This window comes from Arvicanthis niloticus, chromosome X (assembly GCF_011762505.2).
Source record: "Arvicanthis niloticus isolate mArvNil1 chromosome X, mArvNil1.pat.X, whole genome shotgun sequence".
NCBI lineage: Eukaryota > Metazoa > Chordata > Mammalia > Rodentia > Muridae > Arvicanthis > Arvicanthis niloticus.
Window position 1 is genome coordinate 43,382,548 of NC_047679.1, and position 18,484 is coordinate 43,401,031.

General features: G+C 34.5%; 1 protein-coding gene across 1 annotated transcript in view; it reads right to left on the bottom strand.

Moving 5' to 3' along the window:
• The window catches only part of Il1rapl1 (interleukin 1 receptor accessory protein like 1), a 1,244,239-nt gene that overhangs the window by 537,163 nt on the left and 688,592 nt on the right, over nt 1-18,484 (bottom strand). The gene's annotated exons all lie outside the window — the stretch shown is intronic.

The window sequence follows — 18,484 nt, forward strand, 5'->3', positions numbered from 1 at the left end:
AATTGTTGTTCACACATACAAAAAGAATGTAGTCATGATTATTTGAACATCTATTCCTTAAAATCTTTTCTTTGCCCCAGTTTGTAAAACTGCAATGTCATACTACTACTTGCACACATCTATAAAGTTCTGTTCTATTAAATATAATTATAATTGACTACCTTGGTAGCTAGTTTGCAAGAGCTATTAAATTACTTCTGGCTTCTAGCTTCATTTTTCTAATATGGGCTTATTTGGAATCCAAATTATACTAAGTGGTTCTGCATATGACTTTGTAGTTACTGATGACATTATTTACCAGTTATTATTTGTATAATGTATAAAGCACATTAACATGAATAAGATATTAATTTCAATAGTGACTTTGGATATGTTATTTTCAATTTATCAAATAAAGGACTACCTGGCAGCATATGCCCTTTCCTAAATGTTGAAAGTTACATCATTAATAATATGATTATGTATGCTATATTTACCCAATGCATAATTGTGTTATTGAGAAGTTTTACACAGGGTCATTCTTCACTTTTGTGCATGATTCAGTTTTCTATTTCTGTCTATACTATTTCTTGGTAATGTCCACTGTAAACAATTTTCATGATCTAAGCTAGTCTACTCTTTCTCAAGACAGAACTGTCTCTTTCCTGTGGTTTTAGTTTATTGCTGTGAAAGGAAATGTTGTAACTATGGTTGCCCATACTCTTTCAGGTTACAATCATCATCTGGCAAGAGTATTCTAGGACATTGATACTATTTATTACCTAGTCTACTTGAGAACTCATTTGAAGGCCTTTGCCTGGTTTTCCTTTCATGTTTTTAATCATTGTTTTCTTCCTATTAAGGGAAAGAAATTACCTCAGGTTTTTCATAGCTATTCATCAGTTTTTGAGTGTACTTGTGTTAGCAAAATGATAAACCTTAAATGAAATCATACTGCACATATTTTGTATGCTTCCAGCACACAAAACAGCAGGAAAACCATTTGTTTTTTTTCACAACTTAAAAAGTCAGAAAATGTTTAATATATGTATATAACAATAGGGATATGCAGCATAGCCATTCTGGTCAAATCTGGTGAAAACATATTAACAAATCTTTGGTTAGGCAAAAACATTGCATCTATTAAAATTCATAAAAACAACTTTTTAAATTACATTTCCCCCCCATCATAAGTTAACACTGTTATTAATGGATGATGTTTTGTTCTTTGGTAATCTAGTGGGTCTTTACTTTAGCTTTTCCTTGATGTTCTCTTATGTTTACTATCCTCTCCAGTACTTCACTGTTTTATGATTTCCTTTTTGATCAATTACGGCAATACAATTTTCATCTTAGGTTTTTCCTATTTCTATTACAATTTAGGAGGTGTCTCAGCCTCCCATTTTACTTAGGATATACTGAAAATTGATTTCAAACCTTGTGTGTAAGGTTACAGGTTATTGGGACTTCAAAAAAAAAAGAAAGGAATATAGAGGAATGCAAGACCAGAGGTGAATATCTCTTTTTATGATCAGCAAAAATCCCAGCAGCTAAAAAGTTGTGGCAGAAAGAGCCTGAAATCAAGATTATAAACCTATGCTATATGATGAGCCCTTCTCTCAGAAAAATGATACTAATAAAAAAATCCCCTATATCAGTCAACCAACCAATCAGTTAACTAACTAAGCAAAAATTCATGGAGGCACATTTGTGTGAATGTGTTAAAATAATATAGCTAGGGAAAAAAATTAATTGACTAAAACTAAAGGACCTTCATAAACTAAGTCAATTTTGGAATGAGAAGAACCAAAGACTTATAAAATGCCACAAATATATTTTATTTTAAATATTATCACATCATCAACAACAGGTAACAACCAAAATGTCTTTTGTCATCAATAACAGCAACATAAAGAATTAGTCTCTATCTAGAAAATCAAGTTAAGTGATAAAGTCCTCTTTACTCCAACTTTGGTGGAGCCTCTTGTATTACTGGTTCAGGAAAATGAAAAGACCCAAACTGAGTTCAATAGCTAAAACCACTGTCAATTGCACTCACATTTGCATCGACAAAGTGGCTGGAAACTGGAACTAGACACACTGAAATTAATTCTGTATGTGAACAAGAACTACAGAATTCAAAGAACAATATGAATCTTACATTCAGAAAATTCTAAGTAGAAAAGGACAAGCAACAAGACGATAAGGATTAGGTGCTTTGTTTGAAATGAGGAAAGACTGAGCAAAGGAAAGACTGAGCAATTAAGACTGCTATGAGGAGTGTGTGACAGGCAGAATCTGCAATGATTAGTTATTATATAACAAAAATGAGTACTGGACCAACAGAATAGTGCTACAAGAGGTATCCTATGTCTAATGGAAACACAGCAGGTACTCTTATTGCATGTCTCCCCATGTGCTCATAAGATTGATTCTTTATAGGAAGAAGACCAATGATACTTTTTAAATATATTCTCTGACCAAATTAATGTGTTGGAAACTTAATTCCCAATTCAACACTACTAAGAAGTAGTACCCAATGAGAGACACTCAGGTCATCAGAATTCCATCTGGATGTCAGACTAATTATGGTATAAAAAAAAGACTTTGCAAGACTGGATCTTCTTTCTCCTGACTAATGCCATGTGGAAAGGGAGCAACAGAGCCTACACCAGATGCTGTCATTAATCTTTGACATCCAGCATATTGAACTCTGAGAACATTTAGATTTCCTGTTTTTTTTATATTTTATTGCTATGTTTTTATTTTTTTAAGGTATTTGTCCAGTGGTTACAAAATCAGAGGTGAGAATGATTACTGTTTATGTGGATGCATGCTTTACTCTCAAGAACATGAATCTGCTCCAGACTTGATTGCATTACCTGGTACAGAGCCCAGATCTTGCTAATCACCATAACCTCTATTTGTTTTTGTAGGACTAAAAAATGGACTAAAGACAAGTGGTTAGCATTATGACTTGAAAATTTCTGAAGGCAGAAATTTTGTAGGTATGTATGAACAGAGACTTTTGACTTTGTCAGGTCTTGTGAAGTGTATGTGGTGGGTATGTTAAGGGAGAAGAGACTATCACATCTGATGAATCAGAAGTAGCAATGTGGTCAGCTCCTGTGGTAAAATATGATTGTATATTTGATTGTGTAGCTGGCAGTCATCCATCAGAAATGAAGCACAATGTCATAAAATTGCTTAATGGTCCATTTTTCTCTGCTCAAATAGTAACACATAAAGAGGACAGATGTGAGAACCAGATGTAGGTCTTTCACAACTATTGAGGTGGTTCTGTCGCTAAGGCAAAGAATGAACCTGACAGCACAGTCAATGTGTGCCAGGGGTCTGTCAAGAGCAAGGTTGTATGCTCAGGCAAGATGCTCTAACAGTCTTGATCAGAGCTCCCCAAGGAAGAAGCCCACAATCAGATCAGTACAAGGTCTAGTAGTCACACTCTCTTATAGTTCAGGAAATGTATCCTCAACTATTGGTCATTCCAGGCCAGCAGCTGTAGGATTTTCCAATGCTTTGGCTAGCAAGTTTTCTTCACTGTGCCTTTGTGGATGCTTACTTAGTATGATAGCTTTCCTCCAGCTGCCCAGTCACCTGCAAGCTCAGCAGAAATCATTCTTGCCACCCATGTCAACAACAGTGTGGTTGGCCTCTGGCTGGCAGCCTGAGTTTTGGTGAGCAGACCAGATCAGGAGCTAGAATGTCCAACTGGTTGCCCATCATTTCTGGGAATCTCTTATAGAGGCCATCTACTAACTCCCAATGTTCAGCTGGCCAATTTATGCCCCAGACATATAGCATCCAGTATAGACAACTGTGCAACTCGGGAAGCCATGTGACAAGTCTCTTAACTCTGCAGTTTCAACCCTATTACTTCACTGCAAACCCTCAGTAGAATGAGCCCCGGCTATATCAGTTGATTCTACAACAATAACTACAGGGATAGGAACAATAATCTTCAAATGAATTATTCATATGGTGTTTATTATTGTGTGAGCCACATCTTGTTCTCTATAGTCAATGCCACATGGTCATATACAAGGTTCAATCAGTCAAGAATAGCTCTTAGCCATTCAGCAAGCTACTGTCATTAACCTTGCTGGAGTCAGAATATTTCTGCTGCCCCAGGCATCTGTGTCATCTCAGCTTGTCTCAGCCAAGCAAAGACCAAATAATACTTTTCTCAGCAGAGATTGCAGTATTTTTCTGTTTTGTATTAGCAACAGTGGTGGCAGCAGAGGTTGTGGCAGCAGCAGATTGAACAAACAGTTGGTATTCATTCAGTATATACAGTGGCAATGCCAGCAACACAACGAGTTCAACTGTTCCACAATGAGCCCTTGAAGAAGTAAAGTATCCAATAGTCTTTGAGTCTTTGGTCTTGTGAATCTCTCTCTCTCTCTCTCTCTCTCTCTCTCTCTCTCTCTCTCTCTCCCCACTCCTATTCTACCACTAAATCTCATTAGTGCTACACAAATGTATATGGGTATACAGGTTCATACACTGGAGCATGGGAAACATATAGAAATTTCAATGATATTTTGTTACATTGAATGAAAATCAACCTTAGAAAAAACTGTAAATATACATTAGGAAATTAATAAAATGTTAAGCAAGGAATTTGAATGCTTTAATATTCTAAGTTGCTCTATATATATGTGTGTGTGTCTGTGTATGTGTGTGTGCATGTGAATGTGTTCTTCTTTTTAATTTTCTATTAAGAACCAGAGTCATTCTAAGTCTACCTAGAATCCCTTAGTGTGAATTCTCTGTCTCTGACAAAACTAGAAGTATTAGACATTGTGTTTTACATTTTTGAATAACTGAGGGATCATTCAGATATATGATATGTAATTTTTTGCTAGACAATATTCTTTACATGCATTATTCATGTAGTGCTTAGTATTTTAAAAATACTTCACAATGTACAAATGCATCTGCTGTCTCCCATTCATCTTGTTTCTCTATTCTGTCTCAATTTATTTGCATCACCAAAATAATAATCATGAATGGAAAAAGCAGCTTTCTTGGCTTATAATGATCAGATAAATTAAAAAGAAGTTTAGATGATTAAATCAAACAAAAATGACAAGGAATTATAGGACCATGCTTGTAAATGATCCTAATGTAGAAGAATATATTTAAATATTTTTGACAATTTAAATTATTTCTCTAAATCTTTAGCAGTATATATGGGAATAGTAGAGTTATAAAGGAAAATGAAGAACCAAAGTAAAAATTTTCGGCTGGGAATGGAGAAATGACTCAGTCTTTAAGAGTACTGATTAATTTTCAAGATGACTGGAATTTGATTCCCAGCAACCGGATGGTAGCTAACAGCCATCCAAACTCCAGTTCGAGAGGACCTGATACACTCTTCTGGGCCTTTAGGCAGTGCACATGTGTGGTAATATACATAACATGGAGGCAAAACCACTCTTACTTAACAAAAATGTATATCTTTAAATTCATTTCTTTCTAAAAACTACAGTTAATTCATATTTGAATTACTGCATGTGACTATTTTGTATGTAATTATAAAAATGTATCAAATACAATGATTTCCTAATTTTCAAGAAATGAAAGATTCTGAGAAAGAACTTTTAAAAATGTGAAAATATATAATTATTAACTTTTATTGAAATGTTATCATATTTGCTATTCCTTTGTTGATGGTATATAATAATTATATTAAGATCTCTAAATAAGATTGGCATTAATCATTTATTAAGACTTTGAGAATGTTTAATGTTTGAAGTTAAATAAGTGACAACAATTGAATTACTTGTCAAGCAATTTCAAACAATTTTTAAAGGTACATTTTTGAATATTTCCTTTTATCTCTACCTTCTAGAAATATAGAGATCTGTAAGGAATTTCTAAGAGTCTTTTAAAAACTGAATATTCTCCAAAATAGGAAAGAAGATAGTGCAAAGAAATTGGAGTCATTATGAATCTTCACAGCAGCAAATGAATTGATGATAAAAAAAAATCCCACCTGGGAATTTCAAAATTAGTCAACCACTTTGGAATTCAATCTGATGGTTTCTCAGAAAACTGTGCATAGTTCTACCTAAAGATTCAGCTATATTGCTGCTGGGCATATATAGCAAAAAGATTCTCCACCATCCCACAAGAACATATGCCCCACTATGTACAAAGCATCTTTAATAGCCAGAAACTGGAAACAAAGATAATGTCCCTCAACCAAAGAATGGATAAGGAAAATGGTTCACTTATATAATGGAATACTGCATGACCATTAAACACTTGAATTTTGCAGGCAAAAGGATGGAACTAGAAAATATCATCCTTAGTGAGGTAACCCAGATCCGAAAGGATATGTATGGTATGCATTCACTGATTAGTGGATATTAGCAATTAAGCACAGAATACCCATGATATACCCTACAGACTCAAAGAAGTTAAACAAGAAGGAAGGCCTAAGCAAGGATGCTTCAAAGTCACTTAGAAGGGGGAATAAAATAGTTATAGTAAGGGAGGAATTTGGGTTGGAAAGGGGAGGTATACGGGAATGGGATCAGGTGTTGAGGAAAGATAGGAGAAAGGGCCAAGATAATGAATGGAAATCTGCAGCTGCCAGTGGTGAGGTGGATAGTAATCTTTAGGAAGTCTGAGAGATCTCAGATGGGAGTCAAAAGAGTAAATTCATTTGTCCTTAGCCAGGATGCCTAACAGTGGCGACATGGAACCTGAAGAGGTCATCTCCTGCAGCCAGTCAGAACCCTCAGTGGAGGGATAAGGGCACCAACTAACCCACAGACCTTTCAACCTCAAATATGCCCTGTATAAAAGAAAAGCATGAAAAAAGATGGAGCAGAGACTGAGAGAATGGCCAACCAATAACCATCCCAACTTAAGACTCATCCCGTGGGCAAGAACCAATCCCTGACACTATTAATGATACTCTGTTATTCTTGTAGACAGGAGTCTAGTGTAAGTGTCCTCTGAGAGGCTCCACCCAATAGCTGGCTAAAACAGATACAGATATACACAGCCAAACAGTAGCGAGAGGTCGGGGACTCTTATGGAAGAGTGAGGGGAAAGATTGAAGCCCATGAAAGGGATGGGCACCCCAAAAGAAGACCAACAGAGTCAACTAACCTGCACGCTTTGGGGCTCTGAGAGACTGAAACACCAACCAAATAGCATACACAGGCTGGATCTAGGCTTCAGGCACATATATAGCAAATAAGCAGCTCAGTCTCCATGACTGCCTTGTCTGGCCTCAGTGGGAGAGGATGGCCCTAATCCTGAAGAGATGTGATGCTCCAGGGTGGGGAGATACCCAAGAGGGGCCCACCCTCTCAGAAGGAGATGGGTGATGGGAGGGGGGACTCTGTAAGGTGGGAACTAGGATCATTTCTAATGTAAATAAATTAATAATGAAGAAAGAATAAATCTCACCTGTATTATTATTATTATTATTATTATTATTATTATTTTATTATTATTATTTATAGTCCTTGGATTAATATAGTTTTTATATTATTATACTATGTGGTTTCAACTGAAAACTATTTTGTTTGACTATAGAATGTTTATTATAACCTGGACTATCATTTCCCATTTCCTGCCATACTATCACTATGGGCCACTCACCTACTCATGCCTCTATGTTACTGGAATAAAAACCACTAAGGAAGGCTCCTTTCCCCTTATCTGCCTAAACACCACCATGTTGTACTCTGAATCTGAATCCCTGACATACTGTGATTTTTCAATGTATTTTTAATTATTTCTAGTGGGTTTTAATAATTAAAATTTATAGCAATATAATAATATAGAATGTACATTTAATTTGATACTAGTACTGCAGAAATAATTCATATTAATATAAATGTTACTATACAATTTTGCAATTATTTATATGTCGTTTTTTATTTGGTAGACTGACATTTTTCTATATATAACTATGGATGTATACTGTCTGTGTATATATGTATTATATTTTATATTCTCTAATTTTTACCTTTAATATCTTTTTAAAATATCAAGAGTGTTCTTTGTGAAAATTGTTGAAAAATATAAGATACACATAATAATATAATTATTAATATTTGAATATAATTTGTTTTTAAATAAATGTTAATAAACATATATAGTAAATAAAATATAATTTCTTTGGGGTTTTTAGTATTGGACTTCTAAAAATATCTGAAGTTATGATTTCAGTATAAGCATTCTAATGAATGATAATAATTTTTTCTTTTGCAAAAGTCAAATTTCAGACTGAGTGACAGGAAAGTAAGACAAATTACTTTTTATTTCAAGTTACTCCAGTCATTTTGCATGTCTGTTTTGTTTTAGGAGCCTAGAATTCTGGCCATATACTGATATATGAAAATATAGCAGTGTTCTCATTTCTCCGATTATTTGTCGATATGCTATACCATAAGAGTCTGGTACATTCTTGTCAAAATAGAGTGCTATGCTTAGGATGATTGGGTTTACAAAACAAATATTGGCATAGACACTTTTCTAAAATGAAAATGTTATAGAGCTCTGTATTAACTTTACAGAAAAACAAACAAACAAACAAACAAAAAACCAGGTGTAATATAGGGCTAGTGTGTGGTTCCCTCATTGAACACTTAGATAGAACTGGTGGATTCCAGTCCAGAACTGTACATACATACAAAATAAAAAAGATGGTCAATTTACCTTATGTATTTTTCAACCACAGCTGAAAATTGAAAACAATAAATAAATATTTCATACAAAAATCCTTTATTTTTAGAGGCCTAAGGGGAACTTCAATTGCCTATGTGCTAACAGAAAAGCGGAAATCACTACATGTCTCTAGAGTAAGAGTCTGTCAAAACAAACAACCAGAGCAATTTCCAAGCCTGACTCTGCCACTTACTAGCTGTCCAGCTTACTAAGGTCCCTAACCTCCTCATGCTTCATGTATTTTGACTTTATAAGAAAAGTAGAGATATTTAACAGTGCTTTTTCCATGAAATTGTTACAAAGAGGTGTTTTCTAAAATACTATTTTCAAGCCTCTTGGACATTCCACAAAATAAATGCACTACAAAACAGAAATGAAGTGTCTATTATCCTTACCAAATTTAAAGACTATATTTTAAGTGCTGTAATATATTAAAGTCTAACTAGTAAACATAAAGCCACTCTAGTGAACATGGAAGTGGAAAAAAAAACTCCAGTGAAAAAGAATGAGAGTTTTGCATATATTGTTGATTTATAAAATGAGTTGCCATTAGTTTCGGATGCTTTAGATGCAGCAAAGAAATGGATTTTAGTATGATCTCCAATTACCATTCAAACAGAACAATATCTGAACTGCAAAGTGCATTTCCTCACATGTGGCCCTCTTCATATAACCTGCTTCAAGATAGATAGCTCCAACAGTTATAAGGCCAGTAATGACACAGTGTTTCTGATCCATGAAGAGTGTGTGGATATCAATGCAGACACAAATCAAAACAAGCATTCCCCAAATACTAACCTAAAATATTTTACAGTAACTATTAAAGTATTGGTATGGCTTCATCTTGTCCTCATTGCAGCTTAATGAATTCTCTGGGCTCATATCTTTCAATGATTACTCCAAAACAATTAAACTGATACATAAATACTGTCTATTGTTTTAGGAGTGGCCCGCAACACAGTTTCATTATAATTGGCAACAAAAAGTCTATGGAACTTTCAACCTATTTGCAGTACTTAAAATGTATGGTATTTTTTTTCCCGATGTGTGTTTGAAAATGAAATGTCCTTATGCATAAATTTTATTTATAATAAAAATGGATAGTGCTTTTTTTTATATATTAAATACCAAGCCCATCTTGAGTGACATCTGTATTTTAAAGACTCCTGCCCTTTTCACAGTCATTAGTGAAAATGAGTATTTCAGTTAATAAATTTTATATTTGTGAAAAATTAAATATATGCAGAAAGTGAACAAAATAGCTGTGTGTGTGTGTGTGTGTGTGTGTGTGTGTGTGTGTGTGTCAGGGGGTGGTGACACAGTCTTGTCATATTCACTTATGGACCAAAAATCATAAAATTTCCATACAATTGCCTATTTATGAGAACAGATGCACTTAGTTAAGCTTATTTAACAGGATGGTTGCATTGGGGAACCTGATGCATCCTCCTTGCCTATGTTCAAACTTTCTGTCAAGCACTTCTATTTAGTACTGTTTAGCCCAATAAAATACTAGAGGTTTAAAGCAGAGGCTTTAATCAATAATCACAAGCCTCTCCTTGTGGGATAAGTTACTATTGACACAAGAATATAATGAGTATTACTGCTGAGAGTTGTGTTTCACCCGGCACAATATTCTAGTCTTTCAAACCATCTCATCTCTATCTATCCTATGTTAGTCGAAATTCAGGTTGAGCAGTATAGTGTGATGGGTTTAAAGCATAGCATACTTTGTCATCTGAGGGCAAATACTTTAGGACTGATATATCAGAATTTGAGTATTACATTTAATGGTAAAGACTTTTAAATTAAAAACCCTAGTGTGGTAGCTGAAAAATACTTGAATTCTAAATTAATATTAGCAATAAAGAATATTCACTCCATATATCCATTTGATAATAGTTACGTAGCTGAAGACATAAAACAGTTAGATTTTTGGACTTCACTTTAGTGTTTTAATTAGTGAATTTAAATTTAAACTCCTTAAAGTAGGGAGGTAGTATCTTGCATCTTACTGACATAAATTGGTATAGTTATGCTCTAACTGTATTTTGAGAGAAAAGTTTTATTTTAACAGGAAGGGTGATATGTAGGAGGAGCTAAGGTGGGAGGAGTATAGGAGGAAGAGGAGGAGTAAGGAGAGGAGGAGGAGGAGAGGAGGAGCCAGGTGATGAGAGAGATGGGGGGGGCAGATATTGGAGGCAGATGTTCACATGTCTCTGCCAGTCAAAGATAGTTGATATATTTAGGTTGGGTATTATGTTACACTTCTGATTGATATTGAGCATTACCAAACTTATAAAGCCTTTGGTTAACTTTAAAAAATTGTATAAAAGCAAAAAGGATAAGGGGGCATGAGATAGGGGTTTTCTAGGGAGGGGAAATGGGGAAATGAGATGGCATCTGAAATGTAAATAATATATCCAATAAAAATAAATTAAAAAAAGAAAAACCAAAAACAGAAAAAAGAAAATATCAGCACTAAAAAGTTTTACCAAAGTAAAAAATTAAAAATATTAAATTTGTAGTACTTGTAAATCAAAATTAAGTTGAAAAGAATAAAATATGTGAGTTATAATGAATATATACTTAATTTTATTTAATTTTGACCCCTATAAATATTTTCTGAGTGTTCTACTTCATCTGTTTCCTGAGACTTGTAAAGTTAAAAATCCTTTAAGTAAATTAAAAACCTGCAGATTTTGAAGGTTATAAAATATATTGACAAATATATTTTCTAAATTAAACAGATGTTATGGATTCAAAGATAATACCCCAAGTACTTCAAAGCATGGACGTTGGCATTCTGAGTATTTTAAAATGAAGTATATTGGAAAGACTCAGAAGAATGATTCATTTCAACCTGTTGTTCAGATTTCCATTTTATTCCCCTAAGTGAGTCATAAAAATCAAACTTCCTTTACCCATAGTCATTCATAGAATCTCAAAGTCTTTTCCCTCAAAACATATTCTATAGCCAGTAATGTTCAGTCTAATCACTTTTTCCTCTCTCTTTACTCCTTTGAAAATTTTCTTCCTGAAGTATCCAACCACATAGTTACTGATTTCTCATCACTTGTGAAATTAATTTCTTCAACCTTCTACCAAATATGTATCATAAATTATATATACATATATACCTGTGAATATATATATCAATGTTCTCCCTGTTTCTGTGTATATAAAAATGATATTTTGTTTATTTTAATTTCATCTCTTTCAGGTGAATAGATTATCTTCCCATTACTTAGTAGTCTTATATCAGTCCAGTATTCTTAGATACATTTTACTAAGTTTAGATTAAGAGTTGAGTAAAATATTTAGAACAGGTAACGTTTCAATTTCTGCTCTTGTGTGGATATTAATATGGCATACTGAATCATTATCTCTATTATATTTATTTTATAATAAATTATCTTTCATCAATTTTATATCTAAGAGCCCATGATGACTCTCACAATTCAGGATTATTGACTATATATTTTACAGCCAAAACATTACTTTAAACAACTGTATTCTTCTGAATTTGAGTGTCTTATTTGCAAGTCTTTCTTTCTCCATTAATTTGTTTATTTATTCACTTTATTGCCTGATTTCAGGCCCCTACCCTGTTTTCCTCCCAGTTCCATCCTTATAACCACTCTCCCTGTTCCTCAATCCCTTCTATTCAGAGAAGGGGAATACCCACCCCCTGGTACATCAAGTCACATCAGGACTATCACATCCTCTCAAACTGAGGCCATACAAGGCAGCCCAGCTAAGAGAAAGTTATACAAAGGTCTACAACAGAGTCAGATATATCCACTGCTCCCTTCATTAAGAGTCCCACATGAAAAACAAGCTGCACATCTGCCACAAATGTATAACAGACATAGGTTCATTTTTTAAAGAAAAATAGCACAGACATAAAATAGTGGTCTTTGCACCCATTTCTATTGTAAATATCTTTAAGGCATTTACAATAAAGGTGAATTTAATATAATTATATACCAAAGTAATTATTTATTATCTTTAATTTACATGTAAGTAATTTCATAAGTTGAATTATGAAAATAGAGTTATTTAAAAGTACCCCAAGTAAAGTGGTTTCATAATTTACTAATATACAATTTATATTTTAATTTATGATAATTGTGTACATATGGGGTATGATGTGATGCTTTTATCCATGGTTATATTTCAGAAAGATTAAATGTTGATAATTAATATATGTATCACCTCAGGTATTTAGCATTTCTTCATTGCAGCTACATTTAAAAATTCTCTGTTCTTTGCATTTTGTTTTGAAACAGGGGTCCTGGTTGGCCTGGGACTCACTATGTAAACCATGTAAACAATGAAGCCTTAGAGATCTGTCTTTTTATGCTTCCTGGGTACTGAGTTAGATTAAAGGCATGCATCTCCACACCAGTCTCTTTTAATCATTTGCTTTAAATAATTATTTTCTATAATAACTATTGATTATGAATAGAAAACCAGAACATATTTTGTACTGTTGAATATAGACAGGGAATGCTTCACAAACATCTGCCTGGGCTTCTACCCACTGCCATAACATCTGGTACCTACCATTAATCTTCACACTTCTATATGACTTTGAACATTTTATAGTCTACAAGTAAGTGAGATGATATATTCTTCTCAATACTAAAGATATAGGGACAACCTAAATCATACTATATGTGCATTTATATTATATATATATATTATATATACATATATACAATATATACATATATACGATATATATCAATATATACATATATTATATATGCATATATATGTATATGTATATATACATATTATGATATAACCATACTTTATTAAGAATGTTTTTTATTCTTCTCTCATATTTTACATCTCAACTGCAGTTTCCCTTCCCTCGTCCCCTCCCAATCCCTTTCTCTCATACCTCCCCTCTCCCCCAGATCTACTTCTCCATTTCCTTTAAAAAAAAGGGCAGGCCTCCCAAGAATATTAATCAAATATGGCATGTAAAGTTGCAGTACAACTAGTCAATACTCTCATATTAAGGCTGGACAGGGCAGCCCAGTAGGAGAAAAGAGTCCCCAAAGCAGGTGAAAGAGTCAGAGGCAGTCCCTGCTCCCACTGTTAGGAGTCACACAAGACCAAGCTACACAACTGTAACTATATGCAGAGGGCCTAGGTCAGACCCATTCAGGTTCCAAGAATTTTGGTTCAGTCTCTGTGAGCCCCTATGAACCCAGGTTACTTGATCCTGTGGATTTTCTTGTGGCAACCTTGACCTCCATGGTTCCTACAATCCTTCGACTCCTCTACTGTACAATTCCCCAGCTCAGCCTATTAGCTGCCCATGAGTCTCTGGATGTTTCCATCAGTTCCTAAATGAAGTCTCTTTGATGATGATTATGCTAGGGTCCAATATACTACTGTAGAAGGGTATCATTGGGAACCATTTTGTGACATTTTTTGTTGTTGTTGTTCTTGTTGTTGTTCTATACTCTGGGCTATTTAGCCTCTTGTTCCTGGCTTTCCATACAGTATCAGGATTAGGTTCCTACTTATAGGATGTGGTATGGGTCTCAAGCTGAACCAGTCATTTGTTGCTCACTCCCAAAATTTCTGTGCCACATTTACCCCAGCACATCTTGCAGGCAGGACAAATTATAAGTCAAAGATTTTGTGGCTGGATTGGTATTCCAGTCCCTCCACTAAAAAACTTGCTAGGTTACACAGGTTTCAGGTTCTGAATTCTCCATTACTAGTAGTCTTAGCTAGGATTACCCTTGTAGATTCCTGGGAGTTTCTATTGCATTAAGTTTTTATCTTCTCCCACAAAGTACCTCCCAATTCCTGTCATCTCTTCCAGCACTCTCTCCCTACATCCTACTCAAATCTAATTCTTCAGAAACTAGACATCAACAAATGAAATAATCCAAGTAAAAGTAAGTTATGGGTCTAAACAGAATTCTCAACAGAGGAATCTGAAGTGGCCAAGAAACACTTAAAAATAAATGTTCAGAAACCTTAGCCATCAGGGGAATACAAATCAAAATGACTCTGAGATTCCACTGTATACATGTCAGAATGGCTAAGATGAAAACTACAAGTGAAAGCTCATGCTGGCAAGAAGGTAAAATAAGGAGAACACTTCTCCATTGCTAATGGGAGAGCAAACTTGTAGAAACATTTTAGAAATCAATATGGCTGGGTAGTTGTTTGAATAAAAATAGCCTCTATAAACTTATGTGTGTGAATGCTTGTCCCAAAGAGAGTAGCACTATTAGGATGTATGGACTTGGTGGAGTAGGTTTAGCCTTGATGGGGATTATGTATAATTGTGGAGGCAGGCTTTGAGGTTTAATATTCTCCAGCTAGGCATAGCTTCCAGTAGTCTTCTGCTGTCTGCATATCAAAATGTAGAACTCTCAGCTCCTTCTTCAGTACCATGTCTGCCTCTGCCATGCTTCTTGCTATCATAACTGTCTCAACCACAGAAACTGTAAGCCCACCCCAATTAAATGTTTTCTTTAATAAGAGTTGCTGTGGTCATGGTGTCTCTTCACAGAAATAGAAACCCTGATTAAGACAGGTGGTTTCTCTGAAAATCGAGATTTGATCTATAATACGCAGCTATACCACTTGTGGACATATACACGAAGACGCTCTATCCTACAACATGGGTACTTGTTCAATCATGTTCATATTACCTTTATTCATAATAGCCAGAAACTGGAAACAAGCTAGATTTCCTCAATCGAGGAATGAATAAGGAAAATGTGGTACCTTTATACAGTAGAAAGTTACTCAGCTGTTAAAAATTAACATCATGAAATTTGTAGGCAAATAAGTAGAACTAGAAAAAATCATCATGAATGAAATAACACAGACCCAGATAGACAAACATGATGTACACTTAACTTATACATAGATATCTGTAAACTAAAAGATAACCATGCTACAATGCTACAATCCACAGACCCAGAGACAATAAATAACAAGGAAGGTTCGGGGGGGGGGGGGACATGAATCTTCCTGGGAAGGGAAAAGGAATTAAGAATATATTAAAGAAAAAAGAAAATACATGATGCTTAAAAATTAATTGGACAGCCAGGCAGTGGTGGTACATGCCTTTAATCCCAGTACTTGGGAGGCAGAGGCAGGCAGATTTCTGAGTTCGAGGCCAGCCTGGTCTACAGAGTGAGTTCCAGAAGAGCCAGGACTTCACAGAGAAACCCTACCTTGAAAAACCAAAAAGAAAAGTAATTGGAAAATTATTTCAGAAATTTGCCTTTTTACATCTACCCTTCTCCTTAATTATTGTTGAAATACATGCATATAATGTGTTTTCATCTAATTCACCTCCCATTCCCTCCATTCCAATTTGTCCTCTGTACCCTCCACCACAATTACCTCCAAACTTCATGTACCCTGCTTAACTAAGTCAATTTACTGCTGTCAAATGTGAATGGGTGTAAGACCATCTACTAGAACATGGCAGCCTTTTAGATGCCATATCCGTGAAGAAAAAAGGATTATCCCTTTTCCAGAAGTTGTTCCTGTACTATTGGGCACTTCTTCGCACATGGATCTTGTTGTAGTTTGCAGGGTGTTCAGCTTGATAAGATTGGTGATTCTTTTTCTCTTTCAGCAGCACTTATAGAACCTATTAATATTATGAAAGTGAATAGAAATGAAGCTTTCAGGCTGGTGCCCGCCATCAGTTTCCAGAATCTCCTCACAAATGGTTGCACTTCATGACCTTCTTTACCATTCATACTTTGTACAGGTCTTTTGCATATACTCACATCTGCTGTAAGTGCATGTATGCATAACTGTGCTGTTATATCTGGAAAACTGTTGCCATCTACTACTTTTGCATCTCACAATATTCTTTTTCTTTTTGCCAGTGTTCTCAGCCATGAGAGAAACAGTTGTATTCATTTAGGGTTAGAAACATCAGTCTCTTTTTCTCTTCACCTTGATCTCTGAGAGTCATTATATTAATTGTCATTCACTGTAAAAAGCAACTTCTCTGGTGAAGGCTGAAGGCTGTACTAATCTATGAATATAACAAGGTTTTTTTGTAGTCTGTTTAAGACTATGTCTATTTAGCAGAAAAACAGTCAGATTATTCTCTAGGGCCCGTGACCCACCAGCCATTGGTCCTTGGCCATCTTACTATTGCTAATGATTAGTTCTGATGTGGAGATATCCTTAAATCTACACAGAAAGCCATTAGTCATTTCTATAAGATCCATGCCCTGGTATACTACTGGGCATGTCTTGGCTTATGGTCAGTGCTGTAGTCTGCAGGCTTTATAGCTGGACAACTTTGGTGTTCCTCTTTCTCCTTGAGCAGTATATGTAGACCGTCTAGTACTGTGGAAGTCAATAAGGATGAGGCTTCCCTGTTAGTTTAATTTCTCAATGTTCTATGATCTAAGTATGTGTTTTGTTGACCAATAAAGTCTTACCATTAACTTCAGGAGATTTCAAGAGCAATGGCAACAAATATTATTGTTGGTGTGTTTATGGAGTTCACTGACCAACAAGTTGAAAGAAGGTAATCCACACATGTCACTAGAATTGATTTTTTAGATCTGACAGCCTATGGTATCTGGCAGAGTCACTCTCATCCTATTTTAGGATCAATCCACTGAACTTTTTTTATGTTCATGTATTTTAGGAAGCCTCTATAGGCATTTTCGAAGATCTTAAATGTTAGTTACTTCTCCCCATATTCCTGTCTCTACCATGTCCTCTAATCTTCCAACTCTCTTTACACTTCCTACTCCATTATCTCCATTTGAAAATGTTATAATGTTTTTATTAGAAATAAAATACATGTAGGATCATGTATCAGTGAACATAAAAACAAACAGCATCATTAGAATATTTGCCCTATCCCTGAGCTATTTGATATTTTCATATCATATTAACAAAGAATAAAGTGTCAATGGTTTATGAAGAATTATTTAGTAGATTAAAAATAATAAGTTGTTTTTACAAAACATTAGGGTTTACAACACCTTTAAGAAACTTAGAGTTAACATATACTAATTACTCTCTGGTGAAAACAAAAATTTTACTTAGTGGCAGACAGGGATAAGGTATCATGAAATCCATAAAATGATACTATTAGGAGTTCAAAACTACACATTTTCCAAAGGTATAGCCACAGGGGTTTATAGTTTATATCTCAGAGACAATCACACTTCTAAAAAAACATCTCTGAGGTTGTTCAGCACACTATTATTTGTGATTATCTAGATTTGGAAACAAATGGTCATTCATCTAGATGAACAAGTGAGTTCTAGTTAGAATGAGAAAAATTTATCATCTATTATGTCAATTTACTTGGATCATGATTGAGAAAGATACCTGATATTAACTTTTTGCCTGAAGACACAAATATGCACTCGTTTTCTCTCTCCCTCACCATAAAAACAGAGATTAATAGTAAAATAAAAATTCATTAATCAATTCATTTAAATTTATATATACATATATGTATATACTAAGTAAAATACGATTTTTATACTAACAATGCAATAGATACCTTGAATATTGATTGCATTAATGTAGAAACATAAAATAAATACTATTGGGGATAAAAGGGTATACCTAACACCACCTACAAATGCAAACATTAAAACACAGGGATAGACATAAAAATGATGACAAAAAAGATTTACTTAAATGGATGGGCTGATGCATTTATGTACACATATAACATCCAACTCAAACTAGTGTTTCCAAAATTAAATTTCAGAATTCTGTTTCTTTTTTTTTTTACAATTAAACT